This window comes from Carettochelys insculpta, chromosome 2 (genome assembly GCF_033958435.1).
Source record: "Carettochelys insculpta isolate YL-2023 chromosome 2, ASM3395843v1, whole genome shotgun sequence".
Classification (NCBI taxonomy): Eukaryota; Metazoa; Chordata; order Testudines; family Carettochelyidae; genus Carettochelys; species Carettochelys insculpta.
The window spans coordinates 270,142,024-270,157,352 of record NC_134138.1 but is presented as its reverse complement, the minus strand read 5'-3'; the positions used below and the strand labels follow the sequence as shown (position 1 = coordinate 270,157,352).

Sequence of the window (15,329 nt, the reverse complement as noted above, 5' to 3'; positions counted from 1 at the left end):
TAAAGGCTGGAGCGACGTGTCTGGGAGACAAAGAAATGGAGTGAGATGGGGCCTAGTATGATGTTCCACAGCCGGTCCCCCTTGTTGGATGGCCTGATATCCTGTCACGTAACCACTCAGACAACCATTCCCCTGCCACCACGGACCAGTAAAGGGGGAGAAGATCCCGACCCCAGTCTGTAAAGCCAAACAGAACAGCTCTCTCTAACAAAACTGCTTTTAAGCCTTAATACCTGTTGAATTTGCCACATGTATATGTTAGAAAACTTCCGCAGCTACTGAGTGCCAGCAGAGAGCTCTGAAAATCTTGGGTGGAACCCTGGGTCGCACCACACTGTTTCTGTCATTTAGCAAGTCTCAGAGGAGGGAATGGGTGTGATCGCTTAGTAGGAGGTTCCTTGTAGTTAAGTACAGTATTAAATTACTGATTCCTGCAGTTCCCCTGCTGACAGGCCTGGAGGAGCAGCAAACAAAAGTGTCTGAAAGGAGCTTGCCGAGCGGGAGAGAACACAGCATTGTGGTTGTAGCAGGGAAGACGGCAACTTTGAGGAGATTGTGCACTTTGTAGCAAGGTAAGGTTCTTTTTTTAATCCCCTTCATGTCATTTCCAAATGTCATGTGCTCTTACCGTGTGGCAGCAGAAAGCCCAGTAAATTGGTCATCAGCTGCATTTAAAACCAAAATGGGGCCAGATCCTCTGCTGATGCCAAGCATTACAGTTCCATTTGTACACCAAAGGATCAGGACTGAGATTCTGGTATGAGCACAAACCTTTTGTGGCAGATCAGCTCTGCTCCAAGGCAAAATAAGATATTCAACTGGTTGTTGCCATAAAATTGCTTTTACTTCCATGCAACATGTAACTGACTCTGTTTTTGAGGGTTCAGCATGTTAGTCTATAGAGTCCCAAAACCAAGCAGTCCAGTAGCACCTTAAAGACTAACAATTTTATTTATTATATAATGAGCTTTCATGGGTAAGGCCCACTTCTTCAGATTTCTGAGCAAAAATGAGAAAATAAAGTATGGGGGGAGTTGGATTGGCATTGTATGTTTAGTAACACTCTGAAACCAGAGGGCAAAATAAAAAACATATGATCCGAGTGTCCTGAACAACAGAATCAATAGATTGGCTTAAAGTTTAAATATGCATTTAATTTGCTGCTGGAAAGCAGCTGAAGGCTCTGTTGTATATAGTCAGTTTGCACTGATAACCTCCCAAGATTGCCCTGTTCATTTGAGAGGCAAATTGAACTCAGGAGAGATTTGGTTTGTAATAGAGTTTTAGTTTCAGGCTTGTTTGCTGGGTTTTTTTTCCTTCCGCACATCTCCTAGAGATGTGAACTATATAATGCGAGGGAGAAACTGTCTGAGTGAGCCCTATGGGAGATTTGCTTTCAATAAGGAACATACTGGCGAAAAGTCCAAGCAAAACCCCACAGTAGCTGAAAAACTTGCCTTCTCATGCCTTGCTGCTGGCACTGGGCAAAGTAATAGGTGTGGTTCAGGTGGAGCAAGGTATGTGGTAGTAATTCACTGCTAGAAGTAGCCTTCTTCCTAGCATTCGTGGGGTTTTACAAGGCCTTTCCTGGTGGGAACTACTGCATGGCAGATCCGCCTTGTTTTCAAAGGACAAGCTGTGCCAGACAGCTCAGTCTTACTGACTGTATTTCAATGCCTGCCTGCTGGCATGGGCACAGGCAGGTGAGATTGTTTTGACTGAGCAAACAAGCTGCCTTTCTCTCCCTCCCTTCCCCTTCTCCCCAGCTGTGACGTAGGTCTCCTGACATTATTTGCTCAGAAGGACTTGGTGGCAACTGTTGCTAAGGCTTCCCAAATGGGAGCGGTGGCCTCATGCCATGTTTTGAGGCAAAGCCGCTGTGTTTGCTTTGAGATGGACACCTGAGGCGCAAAGCAAGGTGTGCTCCCGGTAGGCGGGAACCCACCTGTACAGTCACACCTCATGCTCCCACGCAAAAACACCTCTCCCAACATAGCACCTCCCAAGGCTGGAGTTAATGGCCTCTAGGAGAAACATACCAGTGACTTTCGCTGCCCTTACGCACTCCTTATTTCCCGCGCACAAGAATGTGATTGCTTCCCTGGCTTATCTGCAACTACACCTGTCAAGTTCCTTTACAACAACTTCCCTTCCTGGGATCTGGGCCCTTCCTTAGCCTCAGGTCCTGTTGCTCTCATTCTTCTGACTCAGCCATTTGTCATGTAATAGCAAGCTTCTCCTTTGCTCTCTGCCTTCCTCAGTGACTTGATAGAGGGGATGCTAAATTGTATACTTGAGCATGTTATGTGCAAGAAGCCTAGGCTTTTGGCTATTCTGTAGCTATAGCAGCTCTTATGAACACCACCAGAAGTGATAGGATAGAGTACCTGCCTCCCTAGAAACTGGGGTCTTCTTTCAGGAAGCTACATTAATGTAACCACCACACCTCTTGATGTGACGATCTGTCCCATCTAATGGCACCAAAACCTCTTATAGACAGATTGATGAGTCTGTGCTACAGCATTAGCTAAGGCCAGGTCTGTGCTGCAGAAGAAATTCAACTTGAGATACCTAATTCCAGCTATGAGAAGTCCGTAGCTGGAGTTGACGTATGTTAAATCGAATTTCCAGCGTGGCCCCACTGCAGGAGGTCAACAGGAGAAAATCTCCTGTCAACTGCCCTTACTCCTCGTGACTACAAGGCATACTGAAGTCAACAGGTGCACCCTCACTATTTCATTTCGTGGATCCCTAGTAGATTGGGCCCCAGAAGATCAACTTCCAGAGAGTCAATCTTCACATAAGTATAGATGTGCCCTGAGAGTGATGTAGCTTTTAGCTCAGGTGATAGATACTCATACATGTGGCTTTGGGGTCCCAGGTTTGATACCACCCACCAATAATTGTGGTTTGTTGGTGTTACACTGGGGGCGCTTGTCTGGGATCCTGGGTCACTGTCCATCACAAGGACTCCTCGCATGATTCACTCAGTTGGTAAAGCAATGATGTTTATACTTCAAAGCAATCACTGTATAATGGCTACTCTGTCAGATTTGTTGGGTCAATCTAACTGCAGCCCCTAACGTGGGGTCTCAGCCACTGCTGATGATTGGGCAAAAGCACCGAGGCAAACATCGGAAAAGGTTGAGTTGTCCCATGCTACGTCAGATTATGGTTAGAACATACATTAGGTATCTGTAGCTATCTCCTAGTAGGGATTATGTGACATGAAGTTTCTCATTTGGGAAGCCTTTAGCCAACAATAAAATTCAGTCTTTGCCATGCAGCGGACTCGGCGATAATGAGACGAAGGTGTGTAGTGCAATGTGGTAACTGTCAGAGGAGGCTGACTTTTCCATCCTCTATCTTCATTTCCTCTCCTGAATTCTTATATTGTGATGCAGTCTTCAGGGGAACAGCTGCCATGTTAAGCCCTAGAGGTGGCTGCGTTCCAGTGGGTGGTGAAATAATCCCAATGTGTGTGATTAATTCTGTATTCCTCCTTCAGCTAATGCTCTCCAGGAACGGTCTGGGCATACAAGGAAGGTAGGACTTAGGCCTAGAGCCTTTAAGGCTCGTTGACGTCCTTCAGCAGGAAAAACCCCATCAGCTAGACTGAGTTATTGTTTGTTGCAATGACCTTTAGAGAGTCTTTTCTGGTCTGTGTATTTGCTTCAGCATGTCCCATTTTGATGGGACTGTCAAAGGGCTGAGAATCAGTCCAAGCAGGAGGGGACTGGGCCCTACTTCTCCTCATCACTCGTGTGCTGTGGTCCTGCATGTGCAGACAGGAGCCTTTTGGTGGCATTGTGTGTTTGGACAGAATGCTGGGTCTGCTCAGCCCTCAAGGTAGAGGAAGAAATAAAATACGCCTTGCTGTTCAAAGGCCCCTGCTGGTTGGTTTCTGTAAAGCTGCGTCGGTGGGAGGTTGTTTCAGATGCCAAAGCCTTTATGTCAAGTATCGGAGGGGTAGCCCTGTTAGTCTGGATCTGTAACAGCAATGAAGGGTCCTGTGGCACCTTATAGACTACCAGAAAAGTTTTGAGCATGAGCTTTCGTGAGCACAGACTCACTTCATCAGATGCTGGTCTTGGAAATCTGCAGGGCCAGGTATAAATAAGCCAGAGCAAGGGTGGGGATAACAAGGTTAGCTCAGTCAGCAAGGGTGAGGCTTACTACCAGCAGTTGATCTGGAGGTGTGAACACCAAGGGAGGGGAAGCTGCTTCTGTATTTAGCCAGCCATTCGCAGTCTTTGTTTAAGCCTGAGCTGAGGGCGTTGAATTTGCAGATGAATTGTGGCTCAGAAATTTCTCTTTGGAGTCTGGTCCTGAAATTTCTTTGCTGTAGGATAGCTACTTTTAAGTCTGCTACTGTGTGGCCTGGGAGATTGAAGTGCTCTCCTACGGCTTTTTGTTTATTGCCGTTTCTGATATCTGATTTGTGTGCGTTTATTCTTTTACATAGAGACTGTCCAGTTTGTCCGATGTATATATCAGAGGGGCAATGCTGCTCTACGTAAAAGAATAAACGCACACAAATCAGATATCAGAAATGGCAATAAACAAAAAGCCGTAGGAGAGCACTTCAATCTCCCAGGCCACACAGTAGCAGACTTAAAAGTAGCTATCCTACAGCAAAGAAATTTCAGGACCAGACTCCAAAGAGAAATTTCTGAGCCACAATTCATCTGCAAATTCAACGCCCTCAGCTCAGGCTTAAACAAAGACTGCGAATGGCTGGCTAAATACAGAAGCAGCTTCCCCTCCCTTGGTGTTCACACCTCCAGATCAACTGCTGGTAGTAAGCCTCACCCTTGCTGACTGAGCTAACCTTGTTATCCCCACCCTTGCTCTGGCTTATTTATACCTGGCCCTGCAGATTTCCAAGACCAGCATCTGATGAAGTGAGTCTGTGCTCACGAAAGCTCATGCTCAAAACTTTTCTGGTAGTCTATAAGGTGCCACAGGACCCTTCGTTGCTGTTACAAATCCAGACTAACAGGGCTACACTGGGCCCAGGGTACAATGCAATGTTTAAACTACTCCCCACCCACAAGGAGAACAATGTGACTGACCAGAGCACCATTTCTGCTTCAGGAAGCACCCGGTCCTTCCCTGTACTCTAGGTGGTGCATCACCCACTCCACCTCTTTGCTTGGGTTAATTTATTTCACCATCCTTGTGCCCTCCCATCTCCACTGGTGGGCAGGGGGGCTGGAGCCATGTCTCCTGCGCACACTTGCTCAGCCCATGCAAACCAGACCATTCAATCAGCAATGGGTGTCACTGTAAGTTGAAGCTCACCCCCTACAAACAGAACAGCTGCTGTGAGGGAGGACAGCAATGCAGTCTGGGATGCACCTGCGCTGGCGGACCTGGCTCCAGTAGAGCAGAGGTGCAGGTGTAATGACACACACGTAGGACCCAGAGGCACTGAGACCTCATGTGGGGTGAGTGAAGTCTCTGCTCTACAGCCTTGGCTGAGAGCTAGCTGGCCTTTAGGTCACATAGTAGAGTGCAGGGCTTTAGCCCCTGTGCTCACAGGTTCTATTCCTGGGGCTGGCAACCCGGGTCTGTTGGTGTTACACACACACACCCCGTTGTGTGCAGGAGTCCCAGCGCTAAGGCCATGAGGCTCTGTGCTTTGGGCTAACAGATTAAATCTGTAGCAAACTCATCTCTGCTATGGCATGGAGGATGAAATACACCCATGCTGTACAGGCTGGCAATGGCTTACAGGAGGTCTATGGCAACAATAGAATGACCACATTGGTAGGGTGACACCAACCAGCAGCCCTCTGGACGTTTGGTATAGACCATAGAACAAGTATGTCCCATGTGGCTGGCAATGTGCATGGATGCTGCTAATAATCTCCCAAGGGAAAATCCCCTTCAAGCCTGGCTGTGTGCATGGACCTTAGAACTTTGCCCCCCCACCCTGTAGGAGGGTGAGTGGAAAGAGTGAAAGTTGGACAGGGTGATTAGCAGCTGCTTCTCTTTCCCCATTCACTTTCACTTTGTGTGTGTGTGTGTGTGTGTGTGTGTGATGAGGCTGGGGCCAAAGGTACACTAGCCAGTCAAAGGGCACGCTGGCTTCCCCTCTGCAGCCACAGCTGCGCACGGGAGTCCTGACAGAAACTGCTACTGCTGGCCAGAAACAGGCACCTAGGATGGACCGCATGGAAACGTCACTGTAAGTGGTCCCCCTTGTTCTGCCTGTGACCTCAACTGTGAACCAGCTCCTCGGAGAGAAAAGGTCTGCCCCAGAGAGCCGCCAGCCCTCGGGAATGTCCGACGAACACTTGCGGATCTAAGTTCGAGAGTGGGAATAGACATTAACCTCTGTGTTGGCCCTTGGAAAGCTCAGGATGAGGGCCCCATGCTCACCGCCCTCTGCCTAGAGAGAAGAAATCAAAGGCACAGACTTGAGGGTGGTACGATGGAGTGGTGCAGCAGCTACCTCAGTGCGTTTTTAGGCATCTAGGTAAGCAGGCTGCTTTTCAGCAGGACTGAGCAATCTGGCCCTGGGCTGGAGGTGCTCCATACTGCTAGCAATCAGACCACTTGTTTATGTGCTCACTTGCCTGGTGTTACCTTATTTTCACTAGAGACCACCCCAGGGTTACACTCATATGTATTGTACTACAAGCCAGTCTATTGGATTAAAGGGGAACTAACTTTCAAGCACACACCCACCGGCACTCATCCCCTCCTGCACTCACACTCTGACACAGGTGAGCTCACTCAGGCAGAGTTTCAGAGAGACTGTGGAGGAAGCCGAGGCATGGTGGGTGTGGTGTGTCTGCCTGCAGTCCCGATTCTCTCTTGTCTCCCGGTTCCCTTGTCAGCTTGCTCTTTCTTGGGATCTACGTCCTCAGAAGCAGTCAGTACCATCCATCCTAGGGAAAGGGGGAAGGGGCCAGGGCCCTGAGCTGCCTCCTGCCTCCCCAGCCAGCCAAGACTAACTTCTGCAAAGAGACGATGGCAGGAAGCACTGGTATAGCTTTTGCACTCTCTTTTGTGTTTCAGTCCATAGCTCTTGTCCTGTCCCACTGCTTTAGGAGGCTGTATGCCTATGAGTCATCACCGCTGTCCCAGGATTCTGTGTGATCATGAGTCATCAGCTGACATCAGAGGGGACTTTGATCTTCTCTCAGTGGGGCCTCTCTTTCTTGGGTGGATTCTTCTGCAGGGTTCTGCTCCTCCTATTCTCTGGCCAGCAGGGAGCTGCTGGTGGTTGGTTTTCTGGACAGGTGGATTTCATCACACACACACCACATTCACTCTCTCCCCACTCACTCAAAGAAAAGTGCGAGAGCCATGTCTTTTACAAAGGAACAGCCCAGATTTCTTACAGACTTATGGCATCTACAAACAATCTCTTCCTAACCTATAAGACTTAATACAGACTTAGCAGCTGCTACAAAGCAAAGGGTACAGACAGTTACAGGACTTAAAACCAGCAATGACTGAAAGTCACAGAACTGCATCTGCACTGTGCTGAGCTGAGCAGAGGCTTTACAAGCCCAGGAACCTCAGCTAAGTCTCTGGTGCCCAAATTGGGCATCCACCTCGAGGAAGCCCTGGTTCTGAAAATCTGGCCTTGAATGGGGACCCCAGAGCAGAGAGCTGGTTGGTGCAAGCAGAATTTAGTTTTAAAGCAGATCCCCAGCAGCATAAAAGAAATGCTGTTAAGTCGTACGCAGCCAGCAACGTACGATCCGAGAGCTTGGCTGCTGCCCAGGCTTGTTGGGCTTGTTTCTCTTCAAAGAAGCTTTGTGGAGCGTTATGCTCAGGTAACTCGAAATCCTTTTCCCCACCTTGCTTCTTTTGGGAATATCTCACCAGCTCATTTCCACCAGTCCCTCGCGGGCCTGATCTCCAGCAGGGCCGCCGCACCCAGCCCCTAACACTTGAGGGGAAAGCTGTGAGAGTGGCAGGGGCCGAAAAGTCAGGCCCGCTCTTTTGCCGGTGACTGGGAGGCCCTGTTTTCGAGCAGAGGTTCCCAAATTTTTCAGCATCACGCCCCCTTTTTGATTTTTGAGAAACCCTCATGCCCCCCCCACCTCTTAACATCATCCACCCCCCACCTCTTTAACAAAAGATTCAATTCGTGCCCCTGCAAGTCTAAAGGGGAAAAAAAAAACCCCACGCATTTTGTGGTATGAAATTTGAAATTTCATTTTTTTTTATGGTGATGGTCTCCAATCTTGTTACACCCCAGATCACTTTTTTCCATGTCAGGGCAAGCCCAAGACCCCACCCCTTTCTTGAGGCCCCGCCCTCTTTGTTTCCCGCATCTCCATTTTTTGCTGTCCCCAGCCCTTACTCACTCTCTCTGGGTTGAGCTGGGAGGTGCAGGCTCTGGAGTAGGAATGAGGGATTTTGGGGTGGGGAAGGGTGAAAGGTGCAAGCTCTGGGAGGGAATTGGGGTGCAGGAAGAGGTGGACAAGGGGCTGCTGGCTCAGGGAGGGGGCTCCAGGCTGGACAATGTTGGAGTGTTGAGCAAACACAGGCTTGTGGATGTGAGGGCACAGGAGTTCAGGTTGGGGTGTCTGAGGGGCTCTGGGCAGGGGGGCTTGGGAGTCTGATGGGCTCAGGACACAGATATGCAGCGTGTGGATTGTGCAGTAGTGTTGTGGCAGACAACTGGAGATGGGAGAAGCTCAGGACAGTGGGTTCCTGTGCATGACAGGCTCAGGACTGAGGTGTGTTTGCGGGGAGATGCAGGGGTGTTATGATTCTGTGGCCAGATGGGGGCTTGCCCCCAATTGGGACCTTGTTGTCAAGGCTTCATTTTTAAATAAAATATGTCCAACACGCACCTTTCAGCATTGTCTTTATTCATGGGAGGGCTGAGGACCCTCTTCTGGGTCAGGGGTCACTGACCCTCAGAAAAATAAGTCAGGGACCACACAAGTGAGATGCAAAAAAACCCTCTAAGCCCCCTTGGATGTGGCTTTAACGGAGATGCCGCCTGGCCCTGGCACCCCAGCCCCATGGGGGTAGGGTAGGTAGGACTGATTAATTCTTCTGGGGTTCCAGGGTTAGTGGAATTTGTAGGCGTCTCTACACTCTGAGGTGGGGCCAAATTGAGGGAGCCAGTGTGTGGCACTGGGCTGCTAGGGAGTGGGCACCAGCTCTAACTGCTCAGGCAGCGCGCAGCTGCTGTGGGGAGCAAGGAGCAGTTGGCAGGGACTCGGGGCTCCCCTCCCCCCCACAGGAAGGCAGCAGGCAGAAGGAACTCGCTGGGCGGGCCACAGACCTGGCTTTTCAGGAGACACACCAGCTGTTTAGGGAGGGGAAGCAGCACACGCACTTCTTGAGACACCAGCTCTGGCGCGCAGCTGTGGGATTCCCCCCCGCCTCCCCCCCGTGCTGCAGAAAGCCGGGGGTCCCTCCGTTTTTGCAGGAGGTAACTCCAGCATGGTCTCTTCTTGGGGTGGGGAGGATTGATGAGGGGCAGCTGAGTCACCTCACACCATCCCTTGGAATTTCTTCACCCCCCCACACAGAGGGGCCTGCCCCCCAGTTTGGGAACCTATGGGGACTTGGCTCTGCTGTCTAGGTGCCAAATGCTTCTTGTGGATTCTGTGTGCTCCAGCTCCTCCAGGAGGCTCAGTGTGTTCACGGTCAGCAGGACGTGCCTCCTCCTGCTCTCTCTCCCACGCACTCACCGCACCTTCTAAGAGTGTGGCAATAACCCCTGGACACTGGGTTCAGTAACGGTACATTCCAACGAATCACACCACGGGAGTCGACGGACACAGCCTTTTCCTCCGGGCTGCGATAAACGGCAGGGAATAATTCATTCTACCCAGAATGGTGCCTGACGAAAGGAGGAAGGGGTGTTCCAAAGAATCCAGTCGTTTTCCTTGCTGTGTGGCTCGTGTGGCTTTCCCAACCTGCCCTGTGTCGTGTTGTTCTGCCTCCTGATGCCGTCAGGCGGTTCAGGCACAGCCCACTTTATTGCAGCAGAGTAGTGGGGAATCCAGAGAAGGAAAAATTTGGCAGGTGCTACTCTCCTGGTTACTGGTTCTCTCGTGCCGGTCATTTATTCAGTCACTGGTGTGTTTGGTCAATATCGCAGTGGCCACAGGCACGTTAACCTTTCCAGAATCTGTAGTATCATCCCCAGAAATATTCTGCCATTGTCTGAAAAACAAGGAGTCCTGTGGCACCTTTGTGCCATCCTGCACCCCACCATGGGCTCTGCCTCGTTGGCTTCAGGACACGCTGATGCATAGTGGTAGGGCCTCTCCATGCAATCTCACTGATGGCCAGAGCTGGGCAAATTCATTCTTTGACACCTGTACCCCCTTTATCTGCTCATGACTCAGCTGTTAGCAGTTTGTTCCCTCTGTGAAACTACTGAACGGTGGCTATGAACGCCTCAGAGCCTGTGGGATGGCCACAGGCCCTTGGCCAGGGCATTGCAATGGGAATTCATTGTAACTCAATATTGGCGCGATGGGGTTTGCTCACATGGTATGGTTCCTGCTTCCTGATAGGATGGCATCCAGGTTCTCAGCATGGCCCCATTAGTGTGTCCAGTGGCAATTTGTGAGAACATGTCCAACTTTTACTTTTCCTGCAAACATTCTGATATGCAAACATGTCCCAGCAGGAGCGGTTCTGGGAAGCCAGTAAATACAGTCAGCTGTAATTTTTGTTCAGACAAGTGCTCTACTGGCAAACAGTGCAAAGCAGCTCATCTCTTCCTCACCCCACACACACACGTGGCATCACCTCCCAGTGCAGTTTGGGAGCATGTTGAGGTTCATTGTGCTCTGGTGTAAGCATTTGCATGGCCTGTAGGAGACGGTAACAGGCCCCTTCCTTTTTGTGTATTGGCTTTCGTTTCGAAGGGGTCAGGCAAAAACAAAACAAACAAAACCAAAAAGTCACAGAGAAGAAAGCTTGATCAAGTCAGGATTCAGCGTTGACCAAACCCACTGATGGACCTGTGTGCAGAATGTTTCCACTGGGACTGCAGGCTTCTTTGTCTCCTTCTGGGACATGCAAAAAGTGAGGCCAGGTGCAAGAGGCTGGTTTGAGGGCAATATTCCCTGTAATTTTTTTCCACCCAGGAGCAGAATAAATGTTATGTGCACTGAGCTATGTGCAGATGTGCAGCACATGTAGAAACATGCTGCCCGGGTGGATAGCACTGGGCGTCCTGCTAATCTGCTGGTGGCACCCGAATTTCCCCTGGGCAGCTGCCCAAGTGCTCAGCTTACAGGGTGGTGGTGCTTGGGCACTGCATTGTGCTTGCTGGCTGGGGCTGGTTCACTGAATGTCAGCCCAGGTGGGTTCAGTAGACTGATGGCAGCAGGTGTGCTCGGATGTGTAACAGGCAGTGTTTGCAGGGTTGGGAGGAAGTGGCCAAGCACCAAAGACAGGGTACAGGCAGTTCTACAATCAAAGTTAGAACATCCAACACCAATGCCAAGGTTGGTTACTAAAGGATTCACCCACGTTGCTCAGATCCTTAATGCAGTTATTTTAAAAAAAAACAAACAACATGAAAATGTACAGGCTTCATTTAAATCAGAGCTCTGGGACGGGGCTGGGGACGAGGGGCTCAGTATTCAGGCTGTCCCAGCCGAGAGGACTACCCCATTCCACTCTCACTGCAGCAGCTTGGGGCCAGGTGAGCAGCACCTCTCTGTTGTAGCTCCCGGGGCCACAGCTGGGGAGGGGCTAGGGCAGGTGTGTCTGTCCCTTTCACCCCCCCCAGCCAGAGGGAAGAATGCAACTGACTGTGCATTTTTCTTTTGTTCCTTGACGAAGGGGAACAGCCAGAAATGTCCCCATGTGAATCAGGGAAGGGTTTCATCCTCCACTACTGGGCTCCTGAGAGAGGAAGGGATGGGATGGGGGAGCAGCATGATACGGGCGGCACCCCCCAGCCAGATTCGTTCACCTGCTTGGTGATTCTGTCTCTTTCTGTAGGCCTTTATGAGAAGTAATCTCATTCCAGGCACATCCTATTTTCCTGGCACAACCAAACCTTTGCCTTGCTTTAAGATACGAGAACAGAAAGCTGAATTTGGTGGTCCCAGCTCCTTACCCTTTAGGAGAAGTTCTGGAAGAGACACACACACAAACTCTGAAATATTTCACAGAAGATGCCAGCTTTCAGACTGGCTTGTCCTGCCAGAAAGCAAAGCCATTTACTAGAGTCTTTAGGCTTTACAGCATGTTAGTCCTTTCCTTTGGGGCTTTTATTGGCACAGTACTGTTGAAATACAGAAAAGCCAAGCAGCCATCAATTCAGACCATTTTTTGGGCATGTGACATGAAACCCAGATACATTCACAAGTTTTTCCTTCCCGCAAAATTCCATGAACCCAGAGAATCTGCAGAGATCTGAGATTGAATCTCTATTTTTACCAAGGCGCATGGGACCCAGAATGAATAAGTGCCTGCTGGCAGCTAAGGAACTGTTATTTATTAATCTCTCTCAGGAGTGACCCTGACCTGTAAGTCATCTGCTCCTTTCTGGAGTAAAATCTCACCCCCACACAATGGACGCACCACATTTGGCACACAGCCAAAGCAACGCATACCACTGTGGGTCTGGAGTTGTGCAATGGGAGTGTACTCCACAGAGACGTATGTGTTACAGGCCCTCCCCCCCCCCCCCCCCCGCACTACCTGGCAGAAGAGACAAGTTGTTACAGCGCCCAGCTAAGGAGTTTGGGCTGTGTAACTTAAACTGTTGCAGCTCAGACTTTGAGTTCTGGGGGTCACTTATTCAGTCCCTGGTGTGTTTGGTCAATATTGCAGTGGCCAAAGGCACATTAACCTTTCCAGAATCTGTCATCTCCAGACATATTCTGCCATTGTCTAAAAAACAAGAAGTCCTGTGGCACCTTTCGACTCACAATTTGGATCAGAGAGGCGGCCGTGTTGGTTTGTATGTTCGAGAACAACAAGAAGTCCCGTGGCACCTTATAGACTAACAGATATTTTGGAGCATGAGCTTTCATAGGCAAAGATCCGCTGTGTCAGATGCATGGGGGGCGGGGTTCAGAGTGGTATTTAAAGAGTGGAGTCCCAGTAAAAGGGAGGGCCAGAGCTGACAATGTCTATTCAGCAGTTATTTGGGTTTAAGCTTTCGTGAGTAAAGACCACTGATGAAGCTTTGGCCCCAAGGAATCTGTTAATCCAAAGGTGCCACAAGACCCCTGGTTGTTTTTTGCAGATCCTAACATGGCTATGCCTCTGAGACCTGCACTGTTCTGTTTAATGTACTTATTCTCCGCAATCTGCAAGAATTACTGGCATGTGGTTGGGGTAGTGAGTGCCACTCCCTGTGACAAAGGACAGTAGAATGGTGAGGAGAAAAGAGAACGTTTTGCCAAGTGGCTGAAGCTTTTGAAGGACAGAGAAGGAGGAGATTTGCTCACATCTGCTTCTGCCTTTTATGGAAGGGCCCTGAGTGCTTGCTGATACCTGCACCTCTTAGATGCACTGGGGTTGACCAAGGACAGTTGCTATTAGCTGGTGGGTGTCCCACAGCTGCTCCCGAGAAGTGGCTCAACTTTCCCACCCAAGCCTTGCGATGTGGAGCAGGCCGTGATGGCCATCCCCTCTTCTCCACGACATCCAACCTCCTAAGAGGGTGTCACCTGTATGCTGCCATTGTGCCTGTAACTATGGCATTTACAGGCCTCTTTTCGGTGCGTTTGCACACACCCCGCATCTCTGGGAGTTGTATATGCGTGTGAGGCAGTCACACCCCACCTCCATTGTCTGCTCCACAATTGCTCTGTCTCCAGCCATCATCTGTCTCTGAGCAAAGACCCATGTCTCACCACTCCGACGGGGGCTGCACAGCCCCTTCCCATATATTGTGATGTCCCCAGAAAGCCAGTCTGCCCATATGCTGCTGTCTCTCTGAGGGCTCTGAGCCGTGTTCGCACAGTTATGCCTTACCCCAGCTCTTTCCAGCAAGGCGTATATCATCAGGTTAAAAAGCCTGTGGAGAAAAGATAAAGACACCTGGAGCTGACACCCTCACTCCCCAGATCTGAGATGGCCTATCCTGGTAGGCCAACCTCCCCATTCCCAAGGCCTGGGGCCTTTCCCACAGCTGATGGTTCTGTCAGTTAGATGAACAAAAAGGCAGCCCTTGGGCCTCCCCAAACTCAGCCTTTCTATCCCCCCAGAAGCCCTGTCTGGATTTCTTTGGCATGCAGATTACCTGGGAGGTGGGACAGCTCTGCAGCTGTTTACAGTCTCAGGGGTCAGCATCCCCTATTGTTTTTCATTCCTGTACGAGGCCTGGCATGTGCCGCCTCTCCCTCCCCACCCACTGGACACTCGGGGCCATTCACAAGACTAAGCATTTAATGACTTAAGGAGGGGCACTTTCTCTGCCACCTTCCCCTCTGGCCAGAGGAGAACATGAGACTTTGCATTATAACTCCACGGTGGTGGAACTTCATCTCCTTCCTTTCCCCATGATCCTGGAGGAGTCCTGTACCCCCACTTACTGGGGGGGGGTTCTGTACCTCCCCATCCCCCACTTGACCCCATGCACATCTCTAGTACAGAAAACATGGGGCTGCAGTATCCGTAACAGAATGAACCAACTCTTGTTAGTGGCTGGCTTTTGCTTTTTGGACAGGTGAAGATGCTCAGGGCTATATGATGGATCCTTTTCCCTGGTGGCATTTACTTATGTCTCTTCACTCTTTGTGTTTCCAGCGTTGGGCAAAGCCAGTTTATATACTGTAAGAACCAACCTGAACCTTCCCTCCAGTCTCACAATTAAGCCAAACGGCTAGAGGTTTATAAATGTTTCTATATCTAGCGTGTGTCTGTGGCTTAGACAAGACCCTTGCAAGATATGGGCGACTGGTTTGGGGGTCCGGACGGCGGCTGAGCTAATGAGAACACTCCTGCAACAACTCCCTTTAAATCACTCACGAAGACAAGCCCTGGACAGAAGATTGTATTCATGGTATTTCAAGCGTGGCCACCAGCAGAAATGTACTTGAAATCTCATGAAAACAGCTGAGTGCTTGAGGTTTACTGCCTCATCACAGAGTCTATACTGGAGGATTTTGTCTGTTTTGGTAGTAAACATGGGCAGGGAGCAGGGAATAACAGAGGAGCTCAGTTTCAGAAGGGACATTCTTGGTGTGGTAAAGGTTGAGTCATGTTTTTAAACCTGAGATGTGGATTGTGTTTTCTCAAAGCATCTGAGCTTTTGGATGTGAATTCAAGCTGATTACCTGAGCACAGCGGACGCTTGGAACCCTTTGTGGTAACCCTTTCATTAAGAGAGAGGCATATTGTCCAAACACCTGAGTTCT

At 49.9% G+C, this 15,329-nt stretch overlaps 1 protein-coding gene across 1 annotated transcript in view; it reads left to right on the top strand.

Annotated features, from left to right (window-relative positions):
* The first annotated feature begins 419 nt into the window (after positions 1-419).
* The window catches only part of VILL (villin like), a 66,311-nt gene continuing 51,401 nt past the window's right edge, over positions 420-15,329 (top strand). The window contains exon 1 of the mRNA XM_074985166.1: positions 420-572. The gene's annotated coding sequence lies outside the window, so the exon portion shown is untranslated. The remainder of the gene's footprint in view (positions 573-15,329) is intronic.